This window comes from Nicotiana tabacum, chromosome 18, assembly GCF_000715075.1.
Source record: "Nicotiana tabacum cultivar K326 chromosome 18, ASM71507v2, whole genome shotgun sequence".
Classification (NCBI taxonomy): Eukaryota; Viridiplantae; Streptophyta; class Magnoliopsida; order Solanales; family Solanaceae; genus Nicotiana; species Nicotiana tabacum.
The window spans coordinates 1,510,254-1,537,047 of NC_134097.1; positions in this window are offsets into that span (position 1 = coordinate 1,510,254).

The following is a 26,794-nucleotide window of genomic DNA, read 5'->3' on the forward strand; positions in this document are numbered from 1 at the left end:
ATCTGGATCAAAGCGATTGCATTCATCCGAACTCATAGTCGGCTAGCTCCGAAAATTACTTCTTACACCACATAACACTTTACTTTTAGTGTAGGACTTCTCGTGCGAATTCAAAGTAATAACTATCGAATAGGTGAGTAACCACATTTTTCAAGTCGCCACGTATCAAAGGCAAGTCTTCAACAGTAACCCTAAAACAACCCCCCCTAATAGATGACTCATGAGTGGGTAGGGTGTTGAATAGGGGTAACCCAAGTGTAATGTCGTACACGTGTTCATACAAGTGTCACGTGACTTACAACTACAGTACAAGAAATTAATGCATGAAATTCTTGTTGTTTCCTTCAGTTCAAGTTAAAAAGCCTAGGTGTCTGATTTTTCATGTGAATTTCTGAACTACTCCCTTCGTTAAAGGCTTAAAGCTAGACCACTAGAGATAGACAAAAGAGTAATATAAAAGATTAAGTAAATAAATCACAAGTACGAGGTAATTTTGTTCACTAAGAGTTGGACATATGGAAATAAAATACGTAGTACTCTTGCATGAGTTGCCTCCTCAAATCTTATAATTCTTCTCCCACTTTATTGATTACTGTGTCATATTCTTGGGCGCAGTAGATAGGTCAAACGCTTATTTCAGAGTAAATAAATATTTTCTAATAAAAATAAAAGAGAGGAACTTTTTCATGATATTCAGGAAATTAAGGGTTGGGATCTCAGTTCTTAGGACCACATCAAGATACATCTCATTCAATGTTTACCTAACTCTTTTTAAGGTGGGTGATTCACACCATATATATGAGAAGATAATGATAAATTGATGCAATATATATTAAAACTAGAATCTCTACATAAAGGTACGTAGGTATATGGAAAAAAGAATATGTTCACAAAATAAGGCATTCTCTACTGAATAATAATAATTCTATTTTCTTTCACTTTATTTTATACTCTATCTAGAAGTTAGAAAAATTCTATAAATTTAAATAAAGGTAGTTAATATAAAATTATTATTAAATCAAGAAAAGTAGCATAGATAAAAAGGATATCGCACCTTTAACGAAGAAAATAAGTGAATCATAATATTGTGGGCGGAAACAACGTTTCAGTTACGGGTTCGATCGAATCAGTAACTTTAATCCAAATCTTATATTTATTTTTAAAAGTTTATTGAATATATATAAATTATTAATTTAAAATTCAATAATTTAAAAAATTAAAATTGCGAACGCATGGTTAGGCCTTTGATATTGTAATCCTATAGGCTATGCTTAAAGTTATGCATTTTCTCATTGTTTGGCTTCCTATAGAGTACCAACATTTGTTTTGAAGGTAGTTTAGATGAATAATAGCATATGTAAAGAATAACAAATGGAAAAAACTAATTAAGATCTTCCTAAAATTAAAACAATAAAGTTTTCCCATTCATTCTCCAAAAAATATATACATTTCCGGAATTTCCAAGAAAGTTAAGGAAAAACAAAAGAAGTTATATCTACCTCTACTTTTTCAAAACCAACTCCCAATTCCAAATATTCCTAGCACTTCCATACCCATAGAAATAAGAAGATCCAAAATTTATAAAGCAAATTAATTTCCCTTAAATTTTCTTCACCTTTTTTTTTAAAACTAAGGGGACTAATTTGAGCATTTCCACTTCATGTCCACCACTTACCCTAATTCACTCGATTAATTCAGATTCGCATCGCGCTGGGTCATCAAACGATCTAGCGTTCCATATTAGGAGCACTTTCTATATTTTCCGAACTCAAACTCGAGACCCCATTTTCTTGTTTCTTCTCTCCCTCCTCTTCTCCCTCCGATTTCTCCGTACCACTCTCACTGCTCGTAGTACAACCACTACTACTACTACCAAAAGATGAAACCCTACTAGATATAGGTGTAGCAATAAAAGTTGGATTCATTTCTCCAGCCATAATAACCAAAAACTTCTCTTCAAAAACTGGTGGTGCAACCTTAACATCAGATCCATTACCATTATTATTCCCTTCTCCAGCTTCAAGATCATCTCCATTTTCACCTTCATTATTTTCAAGGTAACCCGAAAGTCTCCAATAAGAACAAGCTAATATTAATAAAGCAAATGCAATAAGTCCTAACATAGCTGCTAATCCACCGAATAAATACGGTACCGGTGAGTGCCACGGCGATCGTGGCGGCCCAACCGGAGAAATAGCGGAAGAAGATGACTCTAAATTCGTCATCTGATAAATAATCTTCGTTTTTCAAGTCGAAATATTTGGTAATACCGAAATTTGGACGTACGTCTAGTTTAGTCGCCTCAGAATCAAACTTTCTTGTATAACGAAAATTTACTAAATTTAGAAAGTTTTTTGGAAAATATTTTCTTTTTCTTTTTCTTTTTCAAATGGTGGTGGTGATGGAGGAGGAGAGAATGGAATGAAGAGGAAGAGTAAAGGGACGAGATTATATATAGAGATGAAGAGAGTGGATTTAATTATTTGTTTTGGTTTTAATTTTTTTGAGTGAATTGTGTCGTCATTGCATGAGAAGTGGGGGCTACGTTGTTATACTTATTTATTTATGTTTTTCCTTTTTAAGGGGGGACATCTATATATACAGTGGGAAGCACTCAAAAGAAAGAAAGAAAGAAAGAAAGTTGATTGTGGATGAGTTAAAAGGGTCCCAATCATCTTTTAAATTTTTTATGTTTTAGGAGAAAGAATTTGTATAAGAGAACTTCTTTTATTTAAGAGTTAATACCCTAAAATAGTCTTAAACTATTAACTTTTTATCAGTTACGTACTTAAATTATTGGATATCTATAAAATTATACTAAAATAAATTGCCCTTCATATCAACAAAATAGTTGATAGTGTTAGGAGGAAGGGGGAGGGGCTAGGGTATTCGACTTTATTTGTAGGTTAAATATATTAAAAATATAACTAAATAAATAAGTATCAATTTTTTTCTTAACGGTTTAAACTATTTAGATAAGTTGATTGTGGACGACGAATTTGATCGTTAAATGATAAGAGTCATTTCGGACTATATAATATTATCTTTAATATAAAGCTCATTTTGTTTAATTACCAAATATTTTTTTAGTTTTATATATAAGCCAAAGAATGTAGTGATCAGCTGACATGATTAACTGTTTAATAAAGCCTTAGATCTTCCGGCATGGGTTATAGTGGTGGGATAAGTACTTCTTTATCCTTAATTAAATGTCTCGAGTTTGAGTTCTCTGTGTGAAATTGCCTTTTTTAGGTAGAACTTTATCCTCCAATATGAAATTTTTAGGGACGAATTCAATTTTTATGGAATTTCAATACAGATATCGAAGACTTGATAGAAACACAAAGAAAAGGCCTTAGATTTGCGAGTGGGATATGAAAAAAAAAACGTACAGAAAAACCAATGATTTGGATGTCTTTTAGCTTAGTGCTGATTGTATGCAGTGCCAGGATGACCTTGACCATGGCCCCCATTAAAATACTAAGGAAAATATTATTGTACTTATAGGAACTTTTGAAGTAAATAAAAAAAAAATTTAGTTACTCGAGAATAAATAATGTAATCCCTTGTCCAAAAAAAGAATTAATGGCTGGACGAACCACTAGAGGCAACATATTTATGTTTTCAATATAAATTCAAATATCAACTCTTAACCTTTTCTAGATCTACTTTATATTCAGAATGTTGGGTGTGCGAACAAAGTCCCGCATTGGTAGCTGAAAAAATTGGGAGTCTACTTATAAGGTATATTAATCTCTTAATAGTGTGCGATTTTCAGAAAAAACCGTGCGGGCTTGACATAAAGCAGACAATATCGCACCATGCGAAGAGTATCTTTCGATCGTTTTAGCCTAACAATTAGTATCAGAACCGGTTCGGCGGGACAAGTATGAAAATAACAAAGTAATGGTGAGGGTTGTGCGCACACAAAAAGAAGCTAGTTGTCGGGATTCAGTTGTCATAATACTTTAACAATGTGGGTCACACATAGTGAATCTCAAAAATTGACCCATGGACCGTGGCAATAGATCACATGGAACTTAGTTCGGGGGGGGGGAGGGAGGGGGAGCTATTTGAATTGTGGTAGCAGCCCACATGAAACTTAGTACGAGGGGAGATTGTTGGGTTTGCGAACAAAGTCCCACATTGATAATTGAAAAGTTAGGGAGCCTATATAAGGTATATGGAACTCTTAAAGGTGTTAGGTTTTTTTGGGAAAAATCGTGCGGCCTTGGCCCAAGCGAACAATATCGCACCATGTGAAGAGTATCTTTTGGCCGTTTTAGCCCAACACAGAAACTATATAAGATGTTATAAATTATAATTATTATAGCTAAAATCATATAATTTTTTTTTTTTGAAAACTTCTTTGCTCTCCAAAATAATAAATATATTATTCTTTTCGTGACAGAGAGAGTATGTTTTACGTGAAAAAGAAAAAAGACCTTTAATAAAATGTGGTCAACGAGGCACTTTTTTTTTTTTTGGTTTTAAAAGATGGTTAATTTATTCAAATTTAATCAATTCTTAGACTTTAAATAAAATTATTTCTATTTTGTTATTTTCACAATAATTAGGAATAGCATTTTTCATACGTAATATCAAAGAGAAAGTTGTATATATAAAAGAGTTTCGTTAGGCTCATCATTTGTTCTTTTAAGATAAGGCTAAAAATGCTGAATCATTAGGTAATGCTGCTTCACAGTTTACACCAACTATTTGTACACCTTTTTTGCTAGTAGAATTAGCCTTTAATTTCCATGTTGGTAATGGGACCAGTCCTAGAGGATTGCATAGGGGTTAGGGGGTATAATTGGTTGAGAACTTGCTAAATATTTGTAAAAGACAAGTTTGAAATGACCCCATATTATTTTTTTTCTGCAATGACCCCAATTAATATGTGAAAAATTGGAAAATTATGAGGCAAAGTTGGGTGGCAAAATACAAATTAAATTTGACCGTCAGTCGAAACTAATCACATTCGAATTCGGAGGTGAATTGGTGAGTTTTATTTTTTTCCTCTTATAAACCATTTGGTATCTAAAATTTACTGACTCAGTTAATTTACATCCGCATCGTGTAGATATTATTAAGGGAAAAATATTCTTTACAAGGAATTTTTTCATTCTCAAAACTCGAATTCAAAACCTTTTGGTTAAAGATGGAGGGATCTCATCCATTCAACCGTTTCTGTTAATGGTAAAATGGGTTATTGATTAAGATTGATCTTAATTAATAGTAACAGTTAAAATAAGCATTATTTCATTGGAGAACATTATACTAATTTTTTTTAAAATTCTATTACATTGGGCCTAAATTTGAGAAGGGGAAGAAAAAGGGTTAAGTACACAAATAACCCTCAAAGTTGATGATTTTGAAATTTTATCCTCACTTACCTTATGGGCAAAACTTTAAGTTTAACAAAAGTTGCCTCTCGTTTGTCCAATGAGCAAGATTTTTAACTTTTGAACTTGAAATTCTGCTCCTACTGTTAGCGAAGGTCAAATATTAATGATCACCCGAAAAAGTGTTATATTTTTGCAATTTCTTGGAAGGAAAAGGTATAGTATTGCTAAGCTTTACGCAATTTCTATCGATATCATCAGACTGCAAGCTTTAGTATGAACATCATATTCACTTAAAAAATAAAAGCAATACTTTTTGGTTGAAAGCTACAAGTCTAAACTTACTAACTTTTCATTTTCTCTAAAAATTCTTTTCTTTATGAAACAATACAAATGGAACAGACAATTTTCCATAGCGTTAACTCTGTTATGCACCTATCAGGCTTTTGGCAGCTGGAGATTTGAACAGGTTAGTTATCCCCAAAAATTCTCTAATAAATATACTCTTACTATGAAAAAGAAAAAGAAAAGAATGAAATTGACCTATCAATCTATACTCATATTCTACACAAATCCGAGTTTAAAAATACACCCTATTCTACACAAATCTTGAGTTTAAAAATACACCATATTCTTCCCATCTAAACCTAAATATACCAGCAACGAAATTAGAATTTTTACCAAGCTACATAATATAACTTTCCCACGAATGAGTAACACCCCTTGAATTTGGGAACAGAGTCTTAGGTCATATTGTTTTAATTGTGTTTGGCTATATTACCTAAGTGCACTTTTTTTGTGTGGCTATATTAGGGATGAGAAGAAGATTTGTAGAGGGTGGGGTGGAGAAAGTGTTACTTGATGAAAATAGCTATTGAGACAGTTTCATGACACAATGTGTAACAGTTCTTGAAAGACATCAAACGGTTTCTAAGCTGATGTATTTGTTGTCTTGGAAAGTGGAATTCTCACGACATTTTCGTTTCTATTGTTTTTTCTATTTTTGTAAGATTAAATACTTATTCGCACTTAATATTTATAATAGTTTAATTTTATCAGTTAAAATTTAAAGTAAACATAATTAATGGTAAACTTGTGTATAAAAGACAAATGTTTGACATGTATTAGTTTAGTGTTACCATGAGTAAATATGTACTATGAGGAAAGGGAATACTTCACTCATTTGAAAAAGGCCAAATACATCAACATTGAAATAATATGTAAAATATTGAGCTTCCAGTGATTGAAATCAAAATAAAATAATGAAATACTAGTTTGAAAGTGCATTTTAAATGAAACACTAGTTTTCACTCACAAATGTTTAATTTTCACTATTTTTCAAGTGAAATTTCTGTCCAACAAATTATATTAGGTTTTCTTTTTCATTTTCAAGTCAAATATTTTTCAAACGCCTACTAAATGCACAAAAGAGTACCAAAATAATGGATTCAAACAAATCTCCATATATCATTGTAATGAAGAATTCAACTAGTATACGATAAAGATATCCTCCACGTCAATTAAAAGTTCTCACAATAGTTTGTAAATAAAGACATCATAAAAGCAAAATGCACTTGAAAGAAACATAGAAGGAAAAAAAGCAAAACAAAGGGGAAGTGGGGTTTCCCTTCCTCCCACTCTTACTTTTAATCATTTGTTATTAGTAGCATACTAGTCCAACTAATTTAAATTCGTAAAACTTATTAACGAATTTTTTTTTAAACTAGGAATATATTCAATTTCAAGTATGAGTTTGAGACTTCTAGTTAATCGTGGAAGTGTTATGCTTATCCTATTACATCCCTTGGCGATTTTTTCCTCCGACGTACTCAGTAACAAAATATCAGGATTTTTCTATGTTTTTTCATAATAGAGAGACCAAAATAAAGACATGCAATTTTTTCTATAATGCTCAAGAGGTAACAAGAAAATTTTCATAAGAAACATTTCAAATCTTGGAAGATTAGAGTAAGATTTCAATATAATTTTATCAGGTTGGATGACTTTAGTAGTATTCATCATAAGTTTGGGGGGTAGAAAATGGGTCCCAAAAAACTTTGGGGGGTCTACTGAAAAGACCCCGCCACTACTATATGCTTGACCTGCCACCCCTGTCTATCGTTATTATCGCATTAATAATAATTGCCAATTTCATTTTTGCCCCAAATGATTAAAAAGAGTCCCATTTGTCACCTTTTCTTTAATCCTCTGTCAATCATGTACCTTCTATTTTTACTTTTTTGACAGAATATCTTACACTAGCTCTTAAATATACAAATTATTGAAATACTATTTGATGAATAGTATTAGATGGGAGACTGAAGCTCTGGTTTACTTTTTATTCAATAATTAATTTGTCACTGAACTAATTATTTTTTGCAATCTATTATTAGCTTAATTGTCTCTAAGATCGTTAAACCAGATATTAAACCAACGTGTAACTTAAACTTAATTTCTTTAATCTAGAAATGAAAAATACTCAACTATGATCGGCTGAAAAAAAGAACAATAAATAAAAGGGACATTTTTAACCATAGACTAAGTGGGCGTTTGGACATAAGAATTGTAAAATTCCAGAAAGAAAGTTAATCTTTTTTTTCAAGTGAAAATGGTATTTGAAAGTTAGAGTTGTGTTTGGATATAATTACAATTTTGGGTTGTTTTTGAATTTTTGTGAGTGTTTTGAAGTGAAAATTTTGAAAAATAACCTTTTGGAGTTTTTTAAATTTTCAAAAAAATTTTAAAATTCATCTTCAAGTGAAAATTAAAAATTTCATGGCCAAATGTTAATTTCGAAAAAAGTAAAATTTTTTGTATAGCCAAACAGTCCCTAAATTTACAAATAAAATAGGACAGTTTGACGCGTAACCATACAGTATTCATGCAAGGTCCGGAGAAAACTGCACCTTAATTAACGAATGTAATTCAAAAGTCAATATCTGATTTCACTGGGACACACAAACATAACTTAACCATTATTTCATGCTTCTCCGTCTAAATTTACAAACAATAAAAAGAAGGAAATATGAAGAAAATAACCCAAAAAGCAAAAGCAATTGGACACTAATTGATAGAGTAGGACCAAAGCTAAAGCTATAGATGTTCACTATTGTAAAATGACTAATATATGTCCCACCAAAAAAATGGCCCCTTTCATCGTCAGCTTCCATTTGAAAATGGACGTACACGGCAAGGACAATTGGATATTTTTATTTTTAATACAATAGATACGTCCAACGTGAGAATGTGAAATTCAATTATTTAATATTTTAAATTTTACTATCAAACGAAGTATGAATTTAATCATTTGGTTTATTTAATCTTTCCATTGTTTTTACCACAAATAGGTTAAATTAACTTTTTTTTCTATATAGTAAGTGACATCCTAATCCAAAACCAAATCCCACTCACAATAGTTGATTAAACAACTAAAGAACAAGTTGATGCATATAATATTCATTAGATAATAATTAATATTATTGTTATTGTAAGGTTGTAGCTACTACTACAACTGCTATGCTACTACTTACTAAAGTTTCTTAATAAAAGATCGATTCTTTCAAAGAGATAAATAAAAGAAAGAGAAAAAGAAAATGCAGTGTAAAGTTGTTAACAATTTCATTAATTACAGAGATATTGTTAGGCTACAAGTCACTAGAATTAATCCTTTTTTGGTAAAATTTGTTATGAGATATAAATATTAACCCTCTAGGAAAACGCTTAAATGGGAAGAAAGAAAAAGAATATACTAAGAGAAACACTCATTTATTGGAGTCCTAAAAGCGTGCGTACAATGCGAATTTATATTATACCAGCTTATACAATTTTTTATTTTTCTCTCTTATTTCAATACGAGATTCACCTAGGAAACCTGCTAATCGTTATTTTTAATCTGTGCTCATCGGCCGCCCTTCTTCATGGACGTCACAAAAATAGACAATTATGGTGACTTATCTTAAGGATAACTAATTCTGGTATTTGTTATCCATCCTAGAAGATGGGATAATTTAATCCAAGATTGTGGTATTATTTTATACTAGTTTTAATTAATATCTTAAATCAAACATAAGAAATTTCATTCCAAATCCTAAATGAGGATATCCCATCTTATCCCAGGAACTATACTACCCCTAAGAAGGCTGACACCACCATATACTGAGATGATAAGTAGTGTACTTATTAAATGATCTAATGATACATTTACAGGATTATTTATGAATAAAAAGTTGAATCAAGATATGATAAGATTGCATTAATTTCCACTTAGTATTAGATTCTCATAATTCTTAAACTAAAATAATTGCATACAAGAATCTAATGTTTAACTCCTTAATCTAAATGTGAATTGCATGTTTAGCTGGTAGCAGCATCTGGTTTGGTCGCTTCCAGCTAATTAAATAGGTTTTTAGTATCCATCAATAAATAATCATACTCAGATAATTTTTAGATAAAAATTACGTAGAATAGTACCAAAATGAAACGAATAAAAAGATTCATTTTAGTAACTAACTGAATAAAGATTATTAGAAAAAGAAAAGGTCAAGTTATAATAGCAAAAATTATTGGAATCCTATGTCTTCCTAATAATAATAAAAAATAGATAGTCTTAAAATATTGGAAGATTAGATTAGTTGGATAGATTTATTAGATATGAAATGATGTCACTAAGAAAATAATTAACTAATACTATATTCTTTAGTTGAAGTGGGATTTCCACTACCTTAATTTCTAATGTTTTGCATAATTATATTTGGTTGCTTAACTAATCTGATACGGATGTAGGCCACCACAAACAATAGTTTGTTTTTCTACTGCTCTCATTTCTCAAACCACTTTTCTTTCTATCCAACTACAAGTCGACAATAGGAGTGTGATTATATTAATTATTATTTATTAAAGTATTAAGAATAGCTCGAAAATTCCTTAGAAAAAACCCAAAGGTGCTTTAAAGGATTAAAAATATAGGGGAAGTCCACAGAATATCATATAATACAAGTATATTGTATTCTGCTAAGATATAAACTATTCAAGGCATAAACAGAATTTTAAGAGATTATGGCTTTGAAGTGGTAAGGATTTGGATAATAGTGACTATAGGATAGTCCTATTTTCAATGCACGAAGTATTTTATATTCATGCAGGATCCGGAGAATGGACCGCACTCCAAGGGTGTATAATGTAGGTAGTCTACTCTGGTGCAAGTGTAAATGATTGATTTTACGGTTTGAACCCGTGATATATAGATCATATGGAAACAACTTTACTGTTGCTCCAAGCAGAACTCGATCCACGATTTAAACTTTATGGGTTCAAATTCGCAATTCTACCACATCTCATCTAATTTAATGAGTTCAGAATTTATTATTTATACATATTAAGAAATTTTTAGATAAAAATACGAACGAAAATTATGGATTCAATTGATCCCATAATTTCTACACTAGATACGCCTCTAGCTCCAAGGCTCCTCCTCTTAATAGTGATTATATTTTAATTAATTATTTATTTTATATTAGATCACAGATAAATTAAGCAAACCACCTAGCTAGTTCAAGTTTATGGGATAATGTTGGAATCTATTGGCACAATACAGGAAATGCTTAAAGAAATAATTAGTAAAATTGAGTTTAGGGATTGGAAAGCTACTAACATAAAGTTAGTTTCCTATGCTTTTGTATGGTTACATTTATATTACATGATTGTTGTGCGCTCAGCCACTCACTAAGGATAAACACTAATAATAATTGATAATAATTATTGTTGTGCGCTTACTAAGGATGCACACTAATTAATTAATTTCTTTATTTTAATCAAAAGTGCTATAGGAGTAGGAGTGCAACATTAACAGATAAGATAAATATGGATGATGGTTTGGTTCAGGAGTCTAGGTACTATTTAATATTTACTACTTATATCTAATAATACTTTTGAATTATATTCATTTTATGCTGAGAACCAAATAAAGAAAAACATTTCTGTCAAACAAACAACTCATACATAAATACTAACAGAAAAATACTAAATAAAGGGCAGCTCGGTGTACAAGGTAACCCGTGCTCACGTAAGATCTGAGAAAGAGTCACACCTCATAAAGGATGTGACGTAGACATCCTATTCTGGTGCAAGTATTATTGGCTACTTTCACGACTCGAACCCGTGACCAGGGGTGGAGGTAGGATATTTTTTACGGGTTTGGTCGAACCCAATAACTTTCGCATAGACCCTGTATTTGTATTTGGAAAATTTATTAAATTTGTATTAATATATAATGGTGAACCCCAATAACTAAAACATGTTATGGGTTCGATGTCTAGTTCAGAACCCACATACTTCAAATTCTAACTCTGTCTCTGTCCGTAATCTATAGATCACACAGACATAACTTTACCCTAAACCCTATATCCTAAACCCTAAACATTAAATAAAAAAAGACAACATATAAATAAACACTCCATCCTCTTCATTTTACTATTTCTCCTAGAAGGCTAATGCTTGTTCCAATTTCCAAATCCAGTGTACGATATAAAGCTAACGATAAAATTACCCGCTAGAGAAAGCAATTAATATATTGATTAAGACATTGAATGACTAGTTTGGTACGTAAAATTCTCATTAAACTAACTACATTTGGTGCAAAACTAGTTGCCATGAGTTTCTTTCTCATCAATCCATATAAAGTTTGAGACACTTTATTCTCAAATAAGATTTAGCAGAAAATTTTAGGCACGCAAGTGAATCTATTTTGAGTACATGTTGTGCTTAATCATTTGTTGGGGTGTACATGAACCGGATTTGTTCGTTTTTTTATCAAAACCAAACCAAATCAACTGTATCGGTTTGGATTGGTTCGATTTTGTCTGGTTTTGCGGGTTTTTTGTTACTTAAATATGATTTCAATCTTACTTTGTCAAATTTTTTATAAGTAAATATATGTTTAGTAAAAATATAAAAAATTGACAAATATATTATTTATTAAAATATTCTTATGGGAAAATTTTTTTAGTAACACATAATAGTTATTTTTTTAGTCGTCTGACAATAATTGTTCGTTGATGTACATTTTCAAGGTGAATCGAATTTAGTAATTAAACATAAAAATCAATATGATACCTAAATAATAACAATCACTTCACCTTCGAAAAAGATATAAGAATTTAATATGGAAGAACAAAGAGATTGACGCATTTCATTAACACTTTATGAGAAAGTGATCATACAACCCGTTATTTAAGGTTAATAAATATGGAGCACTTCATATATTATTAAATATTATATCCCGCAAGATAATCCAAAATATTTCTAGATATTTTTAAATTTTTTTTTATATAAAATCTTAAAAGTATATATAAAAATTATATATTTATATGTCGGTTTGATTCGTATTTTTCTACTCAACACCAAACCAAATTAAACCAAACCTAGTCGGGTTTTTTAATCGGTTTGATTTGACTTTTCGATTTGGTGCGATTTTTCGGTTCGGTTTGTACACCCCTAATCATTTAATTTAATTCATTAAATTTTTCAATTAGCAATTGGTAGTTTTGGCTAATCTTCACATTAAAGTGATAATGACTGCTCTTTATGACAATACTTTTGTCACGACCCAATTTAGGATTATGATCGACACTTAGGAGCAAGTGCTCCTAAGTAAGCCTCATCGATAATTTACAGAAAATCGGACAGAGTTTTTCCTGTTTTAGGACTATCCAAAAATAAACCTGTCTTAGAAATCAACAACACAACCAACCTATATCGATCAAACAAGTTATAATCCTCATTCACAAAATATTTCCAACACAATAATACTAACTTCATCTCCAAGTATACGATAGGAAAGTCTAATACGAATCACAAGTCTATATCAATAAAAGAATACTTATGACACTCATAAAAATGACTATGGAGCGACTCTAAGAGTTTCAAGAAGAGACTATAACAAATAAATAACAATCTTTGCCTACTTGAATAAATGCGGCGCTCACCAGGAACTGTCAACTTGTGTACTCTAATTAACGGAATCCTTGCCTGCGTCTACTGTTGTCTCTGTAAAAATAATAGCGGGGAGTGAGTCGCTAGCTTAGTGAGTAATAATACTTAACCACAACCATTTTTAATATGGGACAAGTCAGAAAACATGCTTGTATAATAATCACAAAATAAAATACCCTTTTTAAAACGGTAATAATAATTAGTCTCATCATGTATTTCCTGTAACAAAATCAATTTAACAATTCAGTAATAAACTCGGTAAATACTGTGTCATAGCAAATCTTTATATTTGGGAGGTTTTCATAAAATGATAATGTAATCTGTATCACTGTGTGGGCCCCTTCGTAAGAGGAGTCAAATATAAATGTATGTCCCTACTCGAGGGAAAACTATAATTGTATGCTAGTTCTACCTTCCCACTAGCGAGGGCTCTAACTGTACTCGGTAATCAGTAAATACAAGGTGCACCAAGTTTAACGAACCCGCCGTTAGCTACGTAATCCTTTAAAGTCTCCTCCCATTTATACTCTTTCTTGTAAACAGAAAATACTCGTACAAAAGTTTTTTCAAAATAATAAAAGGCCATATCATTTCTTATCAAATCTTGTAATTTTATTTCGGTAACAGTAATCATGTCTCAAGTAACATTAAAACATGTCTAGCAATAGTGAGAATAATTCAAATAATTGTAACATCTTAAGTAATGATGAAAATATTTAGATTAATCGGTAAACATCTCAAGTAAAATATTCGGTACCATATCAAGTAAAGGACTTGTCCCACATACAATTTCAACGCATCAGTAATGCATTTATTTTCAAAATCATATATAAACCATGCAGGTTATGAAAACACAAATTGTGGTAAGATTACTACTCACAGTACTCGTGTCGAAATACCAAACTCGTAGCCTCGAGCGATTCGTTTTAAAAGTTGTACCCATGTTTCCCAATTTACTGCTCATTATGTACTTTATAACTGTTATGTGACTTGCCGGGGTAATTGATTTGGGTCCGGGGAGGTTTTTAGAATGAATTGGAACACTTAGTTCCAAAGTTCAAAACTTAAGTTGAAAAGGTTGGCTGGATGTCGACCTATGCGTAAATGACCCCGGAATAGAATTTTGATAATTCCAACAGCTCCGTATGGTGATTTTGGATTTAGGAGTGTGTTCAGAATTTTATTTGGAAGTTCGTAGTTAAATTAGGCTTGAAATGACTAAAATAGGAATTTAAGTTTGGAAGTTTGACCGGGGAGTTGAGTTTTTGATATCGAGGTAGGAATCCAGTTCTGAAAATTTTCATAGCTCAGTTATGTCATTTATGACTTGTATGCAAAATTTGAGGTCAATCGGACTTGATTTGATAGGTTTCGGCATCGAATATAGAAGTTGGGATATGTTAGTTTTCGTTAAGCTTGAATTGGGGTGTGATTCGTATTTCTAGCGTTGTTTGATATGATTTGAAGTTTTGACCAAGTTCGTATCATATTTTAGGACTTGTTGTTATATTTGGTTGAGGTCCCCGGGGCCTCGGGTGAGTTTCGTACGGCTAACAGACCAAAAATTTGCACTTAGAGTTGCTGAAATCTGGTGTCTGGTTTCCTTCTATTCGATCGCGTGAGAAGGTCCGCGATCACGTAGACTTAATTAGGCAGCTGGAAAATTTGTGCTATGCGATTGCGTGGGCAAGTCCGTGATCGCGTAGGTTTGGCATGCTGTGCAATGCGAAAGAATGAATAAGACCGTGTTCGCGAAGAGGAAACGAGGCAAAAGTTGGTCCACGCGCTTAACTCTTCGCGATCGCGTGGATGAGTCCGCGATCGCGTATGTCTAGGAATGTTGTGTGTCGCGATCGTGTGAAGTTATCCGCGATCGCACAGTTTCAATTTTGGGAAGTGGGGATTTGTTCTTCGCGACCGCGTTACTTCATCCGCGATCGCATAAGCTTAATTCTGGGCAACCTTATTTTGTTCTTCGCGATCGCGTGCCTTTGGCCGCGATCGTATAGAAGAAAAAGCTTGGGCAGAAAGTTTAAGTTCTGAAAATCCCATTTTTCATTTTTGACGAATTGGACCTCGAGAAGAGACGATTTTCGGGAGAATTTCAAGAAAAATAACGAGGTAAGTGTTCTTAACTCAATATTGGTCAAAATTTCCCGAATCCATGGTTGTTTTTTTACATTTAATTGGTGAATTAAGTTCGAAGATTTAGAAAACCCTCTTGGTTTAAATTGAATATTTGAGGGATGAGTTGATGTTAGATTTTAATAAAATTCGTAAGGTTGAACTCGTGGTTGAATGGGCGTTCATATTTCATAATTTTTGTTGGATTCCTAGATGTGGGCCCCACAAGCGATTTTTGAGTTAATTTCGGATTGTGTTTGAAAAATATAGTATTTTCTTATGAAATTAATTTATATAATTTTTGTTGACTGTATCGAATTATTTTGGCAAGACTGGAGCCATTTAGAGTTGGATAATCGAGGAAAAGGCCTACTAGTGGATTAAATTAGAGCAAGTCGAGGTAAGTGACTTGTCTAACCTTGTGTGAGGGAAATTTCCCTAGGATTGGTATTGATATGATAATTGTAATGTATTGAAAGTCATGTACACGAGGTGACGAGTGTGTACACGGGCTAAATATGAAAGATTATGTCTTTAAATTGTGTAGAGCACTGTTGAATATTAATTAAATTATTTTATTTTGTTATATTCATCATCTTTAATATATTTTCGTATTTTAAATTTGCCTGACCTATACTTGCTAAGTGTTTTACCTGTTTAGTTGAAACTCTGTTTTCTTTTGTTCTGTGCATTACTTGAAGGATGGATTTCTTAATGTAAATATTATTAAAAATGAAGTATTGTACATTTAAAATTTTGATATTTAGACAAGGTGTTAAATTTGTGAAATATTATTTTTGCTGAATATTTTATGAGATTTTCGTACTCATTGTGATGGAGCCATGAGCTCTTTATTATTGTAAATATTATTGTTGATTTATTTTGGCATGAGCCGTGAGCTCTTTATTGTGAAAAATATTGTTATTGATTTATTTTGGCAAGTTGAAATATTTGGGTACTTGAGGTGCAAATTGTGATATATTATGATAGTGATACGCATGCGTTGGCAAAAAGTCTGGGTGCTGAAATGCATGCGGTGAGATAAAGGTGGCTTGATACACGTGGCTAGTAGGGGAACTACTAGAAGTCATGTGGTGTGATAAGGATGGCTAAAATGCGGGATGCTATTTCGGAAAAAATATTTTCTTTAAAATAAATTGTGAAGGCTCCCGCGGTGAGATAAGGAAATGAGATATTGTGAATTTATTTATGATTTGGGACTACGAGGCGGTACCTTGGGAGTGCCCTTGTGGATCTTTATTTATGGCCGCAATTGTCTTTGATTATTGTTATGATTTTCTTAAAGTTGAAAAATTCTATTTTGTTTCCGCGAGGTATTATTTGCCCTTTTTCTGTGTAGTTAAATGGTGACATACATTTTACTTGATTCATTTCCATTGTCATTTTATTTTTATTATATTGTTATACATTTCACCATGTCTTTTATTATTCTAGTAGGGCCTGACCTGACTTCGTCACTACTCTACCGAGGCTAGGCTTGATACTTACTAGGTACCGCTGTGGTGTACTCATACTACGACTCTGCTTATCTTTTTGTGCAGATCTAGGTACATCTTATCCGACCAGGCATCAGTGAATTAGCCGTACGAGAAGACTTCGAGGTATATCTGCCAGCGTCCGTAGACTCCGGAGTCCCCTTCTATCCTTATTATGCTGTTTCCTTATTTTTTTTAGACCTTGATGTATAAAGGCAATGAAGATAAATTCTTAGAAGCTTGTAACTTATTCCTACCGGATTTTGGTAGTTGTAATTAGGTGAATTGAAGGTTTATTTATTTTAGATTTCTATTGTTATTCCGCATTGATAGGCTTACCTAGTCTAAGAGACTAGGTGCCATCACGACATCCTTCGGAGGAAATTTGGGGTCGTGACAAGTTGGTATTAGAGCCCTAGGTTCATAAGTATTATGAGTCACAAACAGATTTAGTAGAGTCTCGTGGATTGATACGGAGACGTCTGTACTTATCTTTGGGAGGCTACTGTTAGGAAATATTCACTTCTTTGATTCCTTATCGTGCGCATTTGCTGACTTCGAAGTTCTAAACCATTGTCTTTCTATTCTCTCATAGATGGCGAGGACACGCACAAGTGGATCCGATGATCAAACACCCGCGCCCTCTGTTGGAGCCGCAAAAAGCTGGGGTCGGGGCAGAGGCCGAGCTAGAGGCCGAGGAAGACCACGTGGTGTAGCCAAATTACCTGCACGAGCTGCTGCAGAAGAGCCACCGGTAGCTACAGTTGGAGAGCAGGCACCTAAGACTCCTGCTACTACTCCTGCACTTCAGGACACTCTTGCCTAGTTTTTAAGCATGTTTGGCACTCTAGCTCAGGCATGGCTAATTCCACTTGCTCCTGCCACATCTTAGGCCGGGAGTGGAGCACATACTCTTGCTGCCCGTACCCCAGACCCACGGGCCCAAGTTGACCATGCCCTAGAGGTTATACTAGTGAAGGAAGGTATCTCAGTTCGGCCTGAGGTTAGGACATCAGTTTCAGAGGTGGAGCAACTAAGGCTTGAGAAGTACCACCCTCCCACATTCAGCGGTTTAGCTTCAGAGGATGCTCAAGGTTTTCTTGAGGAATGTCACCGTATCCTCCATAATATGGGTATTGTGGATTCCAATAGGGTTTCTTTCACTACATTCCAGCTTAGAGGAGAGACCTACCAGTGGTGGCGGGCATACGAGTTGGATAGTCCGACAGAGGAAACTTCACTTACTTGGACTCAATTTTCTGATATGTTCTTGAAGGAATATGTTCCTCAGAGTCTTAGAGTTGCATGACGCGCAGAGTTTGAGCAGATGCGCCAGGGTTCTATGACCGTGTCAGAATATGCGGTACGATTCAGTGATTTGGCTAGGCATGCACTAGCCTTGGTTGCTACTGTTCGAGAGTGGATTCGCCAATTTATTGAGGGGCTCCACCCTAGTATCAGATTCAGTATGGCTCGAGAACTGGAGATGGACATCACATACCAACAGGTGATGTCAATTGCTAGGATATTAGAGGGTATGCATACTCGAGAGAGAGAAGAGAGGGAAACTAAGAGACCTCGATATTCTGGCAAATATAATAATTCCCGTGCCCCAGCTGTAGCCCGTCATGGTAGAGGCTATGTGAGTCGTCCTATTCATTCAACACTTCCAGCTTCCAGTGGTATTCCGGCTACTCTGAGACCTCAAGTTCCTTATTATGCACCGCCAGTGTCTACTGTACCTCCTGTATGGGGTGCTTTCAGCGGTCAGTCTAGTCGATCACGCCTGAGCCAGTCCCAACAGCTATGTACTCCGAGGGCTTGTTTTGAGTGTGGTGATACTCGTCATATAATGAGGGATTTCCCCAGATTTAGGAGGGGTGCACCTCCACATATTTCTCAGGCCCACATATAGCACAAGGGCCTTAGGTTTCTCAGGCCATGATTACTGCACTAGTTGCCACTCCACCTGCACATCTAGCTAGAGGTGGAGATCGGACAGGTAGAAGTCGCCCTAGCGGGGGAGGCCAGGTCAGATATTATGCCCTTCCTACTAGGACGTAGGCAGTTACATCCGATTCTGTTATCATAGGTATCCATTTCCACGTATTGATGACCTATTTGATCAGCTTCAGGGTGCCAGGGTGTTCTCTAAGATCGACTTGCGTTCAGGCTATCATCCGTTGAAGATTCAGTAACCAGATATCCTGAAGACTGCTTTCAGGACTCGGTACAGTCATTACGAGTTCCTTGTGATGTTTTTTTGGGCTGACCAACGCCCCAACAACATTTATGAATTTGTTGAACAATGTATTTTAGCCCTATCGTGACTCATTCGTCATTGTGTTTATTGACGACATTCTGCTGTATTCCCGGAGTTGGGATGATCATGCGTAACACCTGAGGACTGTGCTTCAGACTTTGAGAGAAAAGAAGTTATATGCAAAATTTTCAAAGTGTGAATTCTGGCTTGATTCAGTGGGATTTTTGGATCATATAGTATCGTGCGAGGGGATCAAGGTAGATTTGAAGAAGATTGAGGCAGTGCAGAGTTGGTCCAGACCGTCCTCAGCTACGGAGATCCGGAGTTTCCTTGGTTTAACAGGGTATTATTGCCGATTTGTAGAGGGTTTCTCTTCTATTGATGCACCTATGACCAAATTAACCTAGAAAGGTGCTCCGTTCAGGTGGACCGATGAATGTGAGGAGAGCTTTCAAAAGCTCAAGACAACTTTGACTACAGCCCAGTGTTGGTATTACCTACGGGTTTAGGGTCTTATACTGTGTATAGTGATGCATCACATATTGGTCTCGGCGCAGTCTGCAAAATGGTAGAGTGATTGCCTACACGTCTAGACAGTTAAATGTACATGAGAAGAATTGTCTGGTCCAAGACCTTGAATTAGCATCTATTGTTCATGCTTTGAAGATTTGGCGGCATTTTTTGTATGATGTCCATTGTGAGGTCTACACCGATCACCGGAGTCTACAACACTTGTTTAAACAAAAGGATCTTAATTTGCGGCAGCGGAGATGGTTGGAGTTGCTTAAAGATTATGATATCACCATTCTCTATCATCCCGGGAAGGCCAATATAGTGGCCGATGCCTTGAGTCGTAAGGCGGAGAGTTTGGGCAGCTTAACATTTTTATTGCTAGCAGAGAGGCCTTTAGCCTAGAATGTTTAGGCCTTGGCCAACCAGTTTGTTAGATTGGATGTTTTCGAGCCGAGCCGAGTTTTGGCTTGTGTGGTTTCTCAGTCTTCTCTTTATGATCGTATCAGAGAGCGTTAGTATGATGACCCCATCTGCTTGTCCTTGAGGACACAGTTCAGCACGGTGATGCCAAAGAAGTCACTGATGGAGATAACGATGTATTACGAATGCAGGTCATACTATATGTACCTAATGTAGATGGTTTGCGTGAGTTGATTCTCCAGGAGGCTCACAGTTCACGGTACTCCATTCATCCGGGTGCTGCAAAGATGTATCAGGACTAGAGACAACACTATTGGTGGAGGCGGATAAAGAAAGACATAGTGGAATATGTAGCTCGGTGCCTAAATTACCAACAGGTGAATTATGAGCATCAACGACCGGGTAGATTGCTTCAGAATTTGGAGATTCCAGAATGGAAATAGGAGTGGATCACTATGGATTTCATTGCTGAACTCCCACTGACTCAGAGGAAGTTCGATGCCATTTGGGTGATTGTGGATAGATTGACCAAGTCAGCTTATTTCATTCCTGTGGTTACTACTTACTCTTCGGAGCAGCTGGCTTAGGTTTACATTTGCGAGGTTGTTAGGATTTATGGCGTACCGGTATCTATCATCTCTGACTAGGGTACACAATTTTCGTCACAGTTCTGGAGAGCCGTACAACGAGAGTTGGGTACTCGGGTAGAGTTAAGTACAACATTTAACCCTCAAATGGACGGACAGTCCGAGCGCACTATTTAGATATTAAAGGATATGCTTCGTGCATGTGTGATGGATTTTGGGGGGTGCTTGGGATCGGTTCTTGCCACTTGCGGAGTTTGCTTACAACAACAGCTACCGGTCGAGCATTCAGATTGCTCCGTACGAGGCCTTGAATGGTAGGCGGTGCCGGTCTCTAGTGGGTTGGTTCGAGCCGGGCGAAGCTAGACTATTGGGTACAGACTTGGTTCAAGATACTTTGGAAAAGGTTAAGTTGATTCAGGATCGACTCCGTATAGCCCAATCTAGACAAAAAAGTTATGCGGATCGGAAGGTTCGTGATGTTGCATTCATGGTTGGTGAGCGGGTCTTGCTTCGGGTTTTGCCTATGAAGGGTCTTATGAGGTTCGGAAAGAAGGTCAAGTTGAGCCCAAGGTATATCAGACCTTTTGAGATTCTTGAGAGAGTTGGAGAGGTGGCTTACAGACTTACACTACCACCTAGTGTCTCTGCAGTTCATCCAGTGTTCCATGTTTCTATGCTCCGAAAGTATCACGGCGATCCGTCTCATGTGTTAGACTTCAGCTTAGTCCAGTTGGACAAGGATCTATGTTATGTCGAGGAACCAGTGGCCATTTTGGACAGACATTTTAGACAACTAAGATCCAAGAGCATTGCTTCAGTGAAAGTACATTGGAGGGGTCATCCGGCCAAGGAGGCGACTTGGGAGACCGAGCATGATATTCATAGCTGGTATCCTCATATTTTAACCACTTCAGGTATAATTCTAAACCCGTTCAAGGACGAACGTTTGTTTAAGAGGGGGAGGATGTAACGACCCAGCCAGTCATTTTTAAAGTTGTAGCCCCGTACTGCTTATTCTATACTTTATAACTGTTACGTGACTTATCGGGGTAATTGGTTCGGGTCCGGTGAGGTTTTTAGAATAGATTGGAACACTTAGTTCAAAAGTTCAAAACTTAAGTTGAAAAGGTTGGATGTATGTTGACATATGTGTAAACGACCTCGGAATAGAATTTTGATGATTTCAACAGTTCCGTATGGTGATTTTGGACTTAGGAGTGTGTTCAGAATTCTATTTGGAAGTCCGTAGTTAAATTAGGCTTGAAATGACTAAAATAGGAATTTAAGTTTGAAAATTTGACTGTGGAGTGGACTTTTTGATATCGGGGACGGAATCCTTGTTGAAATTTTTTATAGCTCCGTTATGTCATTTATGACTTGTGTGCAAAATTTGAGGTCAATCGGACTTGATTTGGTAGGTTTCAATATCGAATATAGAAGTTGGAATATATTAGTTTCCGTTAAGCTTGAATTGGGGTGTAATTCATATTTCTAGCGTTGTTTGATGTGATTTAAAGTTTTGACTAAGTTCGTATCATGTGTTTAGGACTTGTTGGTATATTTAGTTGAGGTTTAATGGGCCTCGGGTGAATTTCAGACGGTTAACGGACCAAACATTTGCACTTAGAGTTGCTGAAATCTGGTGTCTGGTTTCCTTCAATGCGATTTTGTAGACTTAATTGGGCAGCTGGAAAATTTGTGCTATGCGATAGCGTGGGCAAGTCCGCGATCGTGTAGTTTTGGCAAGCTGTGCTATGCGAACACGTGACTAAGAGCGCGTTCGTGAAGAGGAAACGAGGCAGAAGCTGGTCCACGCACTTAACCCTTCGCGATTGCTTGGATGAGTCCGCGATCACGTAGGTCTGGGAATGCTGTGTTTCGCGATCCCGTGGAGTTATCCGTGATTGCATAAGCTTAATTCTGGGCAAACTTATTTTGTTCTTCGCGATCGCGTGCCTTTGGCCGCGATCGCATAGAAGAAAAAGCCTAGGCATAAAGTTTAAGTTCTGATCCCATTTTCCATTTTTGACGAATTGGAGCTCGTGAAGAGGCGATTTTCGAGAGATTTTCAAGAAAAACAACGGGGTAAGTATTTTTAACTCAATATTGGTCAAATTACCCGAATCCATGGTTGTTTTTAATATTTAATTGGTGAATTAAGTTCGAAGATATAGAAAACCATCTTGGTTTAAATTGAAGATTTAAGGGTTGAGTTGATGTCAGATTTTAGTAAAATTCGTATGGTTGAACTCGTGGTTGAATGGACATTCATATTTCGTAACTTTCCCCGGATTCTGAGACGTGGTCCCCACGAGCGATGTTTGAGTTAATTTCGGATTTGTTTTGAAAAATATAGTATTTTCTTATGAAATTAATTCCAATAATATTTGTTGACTGTATCGAATTATTTGGCTAGATTCGAGTCATTCAGAGTTTGATAATCGAGGAAAAGTCCTACTGGTGGATTAAATTGGAGCAAGTCGAGGTAAGTGACTTGTCTATCCTTGTGTGGGGGAAATTTTCCCCAGGATTGGTATTGATGTGATAATTATAATGTGTTGGAAGTCATGTACACGAGGTGACGAGTGTGTACACGGGCTAAATGTGGAAAATTATGTCTTTAAATTGTGTAGAGCACTGTTGCATATTAATTAAATTATTTAATTCTGTTATATTCATCTTCCTTAATATATTTTCGTATTTTAAATTTGCCTGACCTGTTCCTCCTAAGTGTTTTACCTGTTTAGTTGAAACTCTATTTTCTTTTGTTCTGTGCATTACTTGAAGGATGGATTCTTAATTTAAATATTATTAAAAATAAAGTATTTTACATTTAAAAATTTGATATTTAGACAAGGTGTTAAATTTGTGAAATATTATTTTTGCTGAATATTTTATGAGATTTTTGTACTCATTGTGATGGAGCCGTGAGCTCTTTATTATGGAAAATATTGTTGTTGATTTATTTTGGCAATTGAAATATTTGGGCACTTGAGGTACAAATTGTGATATATTGCGATATTGATTCGCATGCGGTGGTGGTATAAGGTCTGGGGTGTTGAAACGCATGCGGTGAGATAAGGGTGGATTGATACGCGTGGCTAGTAGGGGAACTACTAGAAGTCATGCGGTGTGATAAGGGTGGCTAAAACGCGGGATTCTATTTCGGGAAAATATTTTCTTTAAAATTAAATGTGAAGGCTCCTGTGGTGATATAAAGAAATGAGATATTGTGATTTTTTTTTATAATTTGGGACTACGAGGCGGTCCCTCGGAAGTGCCCTTGTGGATATGTATTTATGGCGCAAGTGCCTTTGATTATTGTTGTGATTTTCTTAAAGTTGAAAAATTCTGTTTTGTTTCCGCGAGGTATTATTTGCCCTTATTCTGTGTAATTAAATGGTGACATACTCTTCACTTTTTTCATTTCCATTATCATTTTATTTTTGTTATATTGTTATACATTTCACCATGCCTTTTATTATCCCAGTAGGACATGACCTGACTTCGTCACTACTCTACCGAGGTTAGGCTTGGCACTTACTGGGTACCGTTGTGGTGTACTCATACTACGCTTCTACACATATTTTTTGTGAAGATCTAGGTACATCTTATCCGACCAGGCATCAGTGAATTAGCCGTACGAGAAGATTTCGAGGTATATCTGCTAGCGTCCGCAGACTCCGGAGTCCCCTTCTATTCTTATTATGTTGTTTCCTTATTTTCTTTAGACCTTGATGTATAAAGGCATTGAAGATAAATTCTTAGAAACTTGTAACTTATTCCTACCGGGGTTTGGAAGTTGTAATTAGGTGAATTGCAGGTTTATTCATTTCAGATTTCTATTGTTATTCCGCATTAATAGGCTTACCTAGTCTTAGAGACTAGGTGCCATCACAACATCCTTTGGAGGGAATTTGGGGTCGTGACACAAACGCATCGCCTCGAGCAATCTATACGACTTTGTTCAATCAATATATAATCACATCAATATCGATCTTGTGTTAATTTCTTTGTTTAATCTAATTAATAGTTAAATTTAGATTCCAAATCCTCAGAGTTTTATGTTATACCATCAATTCGCTGAATTATATTTTTCCATGCTATGAGTAATTCAACTAGTCTATAATCTATCAATTTCAACTTACTCGTATATTTATTTATTTTCAATTTTCTTTTACCCAAATTTTGCCAATTATGTGTATATATCTAAATCATATAGGATCACTATCGATAGTACTTTCTTTCGTACCTAACAAAATTATATACACCTAAAAGATAATCTAAAGCAAGTGAAGTAAGAAAGCTTATCATTTGAATTAAAAAGAATGTCTTCAACAAATTGCCTTTGTTTCTATGTCTGTTCCCATATTTAATTCATACCACTACATACAAAGACATTAAGAATTTGATTTGTTTTAAAAAAATAAATTTTCATTACAAAGTGTTCCACAAGCACCCATGATTCTTCCACAAAGTGCTATGAGTTAAGGGAAGAATTACTTAATCTATTCTTGTTTCTAATTATATTAGTCAATCTCACTATATAACTCAAATTATTAAATCTATATACTCTCATATTAGTAAAACAAAATATAAGAATATTATATTACCTATTTTCCAAAGTTTGGTTCCAGCCTCTTTCTTCTTCTTCTTCTTCTTCTTCTTCTTCTTCTTCTTCTTCTTCTTCTTCTTCTTCTTCTTCTCTGCATGTTTTTAATGCTTTTGTTGTAGCAGCAGCGCTGCTTTCCCTTTTCCCCAATTCCCTTTTCTTTCTTTTGGTTCACGTGGGCTTTTGCCCTTCATTTAAATTGATTAGGTTTTCCTTTTTTTTTTCTTTTTCTTGTATTATTTTTTAATGTTAAAAGACCAACATACCCTAACTTAAATATGGGTCATTACATCCTACCCACCTTATGAAATTCGGTCCCTGAATTTAACTCAAGTATGTACCTGTAGACTGAAATAAATGAGGATACTTGACTCGTATATCATCTTCCACTTCCCAAGTAGCTTATTCAATGATATGATTTCTCCATATGACTTTAACGAACACAATTTCTTTTGACTGTAACTTCCTCACTTGTCTATCGACAATAGCCATTAGCTCCTCCTCGTAAGATAATTTCTCATCGAGTGGTATAGTAGGTGCTTCAAGCACTTGGGAGAAATCTGATATACATTTTTTGTTTTTTAGCGTGGAGACATGAAACACTAGGTGAATATAAGATAACTAGGGAGGAAGCTCCAAACGATATGCCACAACTCGCACTCGGTCAACTATTTCATACTGACCTATAAACCTCGGGCTCAACTTACCTCTTTTTCCGAATCACATCATGCCCTTCATAGGAGATACCTGTATGAACACTCTGTTTCCAATTGTGAACATTAAGTCTCTTCTTCTATTATTGATAAGTAGGGATTTTAACCTATTATTTGCTCTCTTTTACTTGTGTTTTAGGCCAAAATGCTTGAAGGTATTCCCGAAAACTAATAAAATATGATTGCTTGCAGGAATTATGCAAAATGAGCCAAAGGAATCAAAATAACTCACAAAGGAGTCAAAAGTTGAACAAAAACCAAGGTTGGGCAAAGTGGTTTGAAGTGCAAACCACACAAATATTGTGCGTCCGCGAAAGCCACGATGCGACTGCGATCATAATTATGCGGTCCGCAAGAGGGAGATTCAAAGAGTGTGAATTTGGGCTAAATGATGAGCGTGGACTGCACCAGAAATGTGTGGCCGCGAAAATCCCCGTGCGAACGCAATTGAAATTATGTGGACCGCGATGACTGAGATTTAGAGAGATGCTAACTTGAGCAAAAGAGAGAAGTGCAGACCGCACCAGAATTGTGCGGCCGCAATCGAAATTATGCAGTCCGCAAGATGAAGAGTCAGAGAGTTGATTTCAAGCTAAACTCAAGCAAGTGCGGATTGCATCACTTTTATGAGACCGCATAATCTGGAGTGCGGCCGCACTTAGAATTATGCGGTCCGAGAAGGTTCATCTCAAACCAGATCCAAAAGAGAAAAACGTGGACCGCATCAGAATT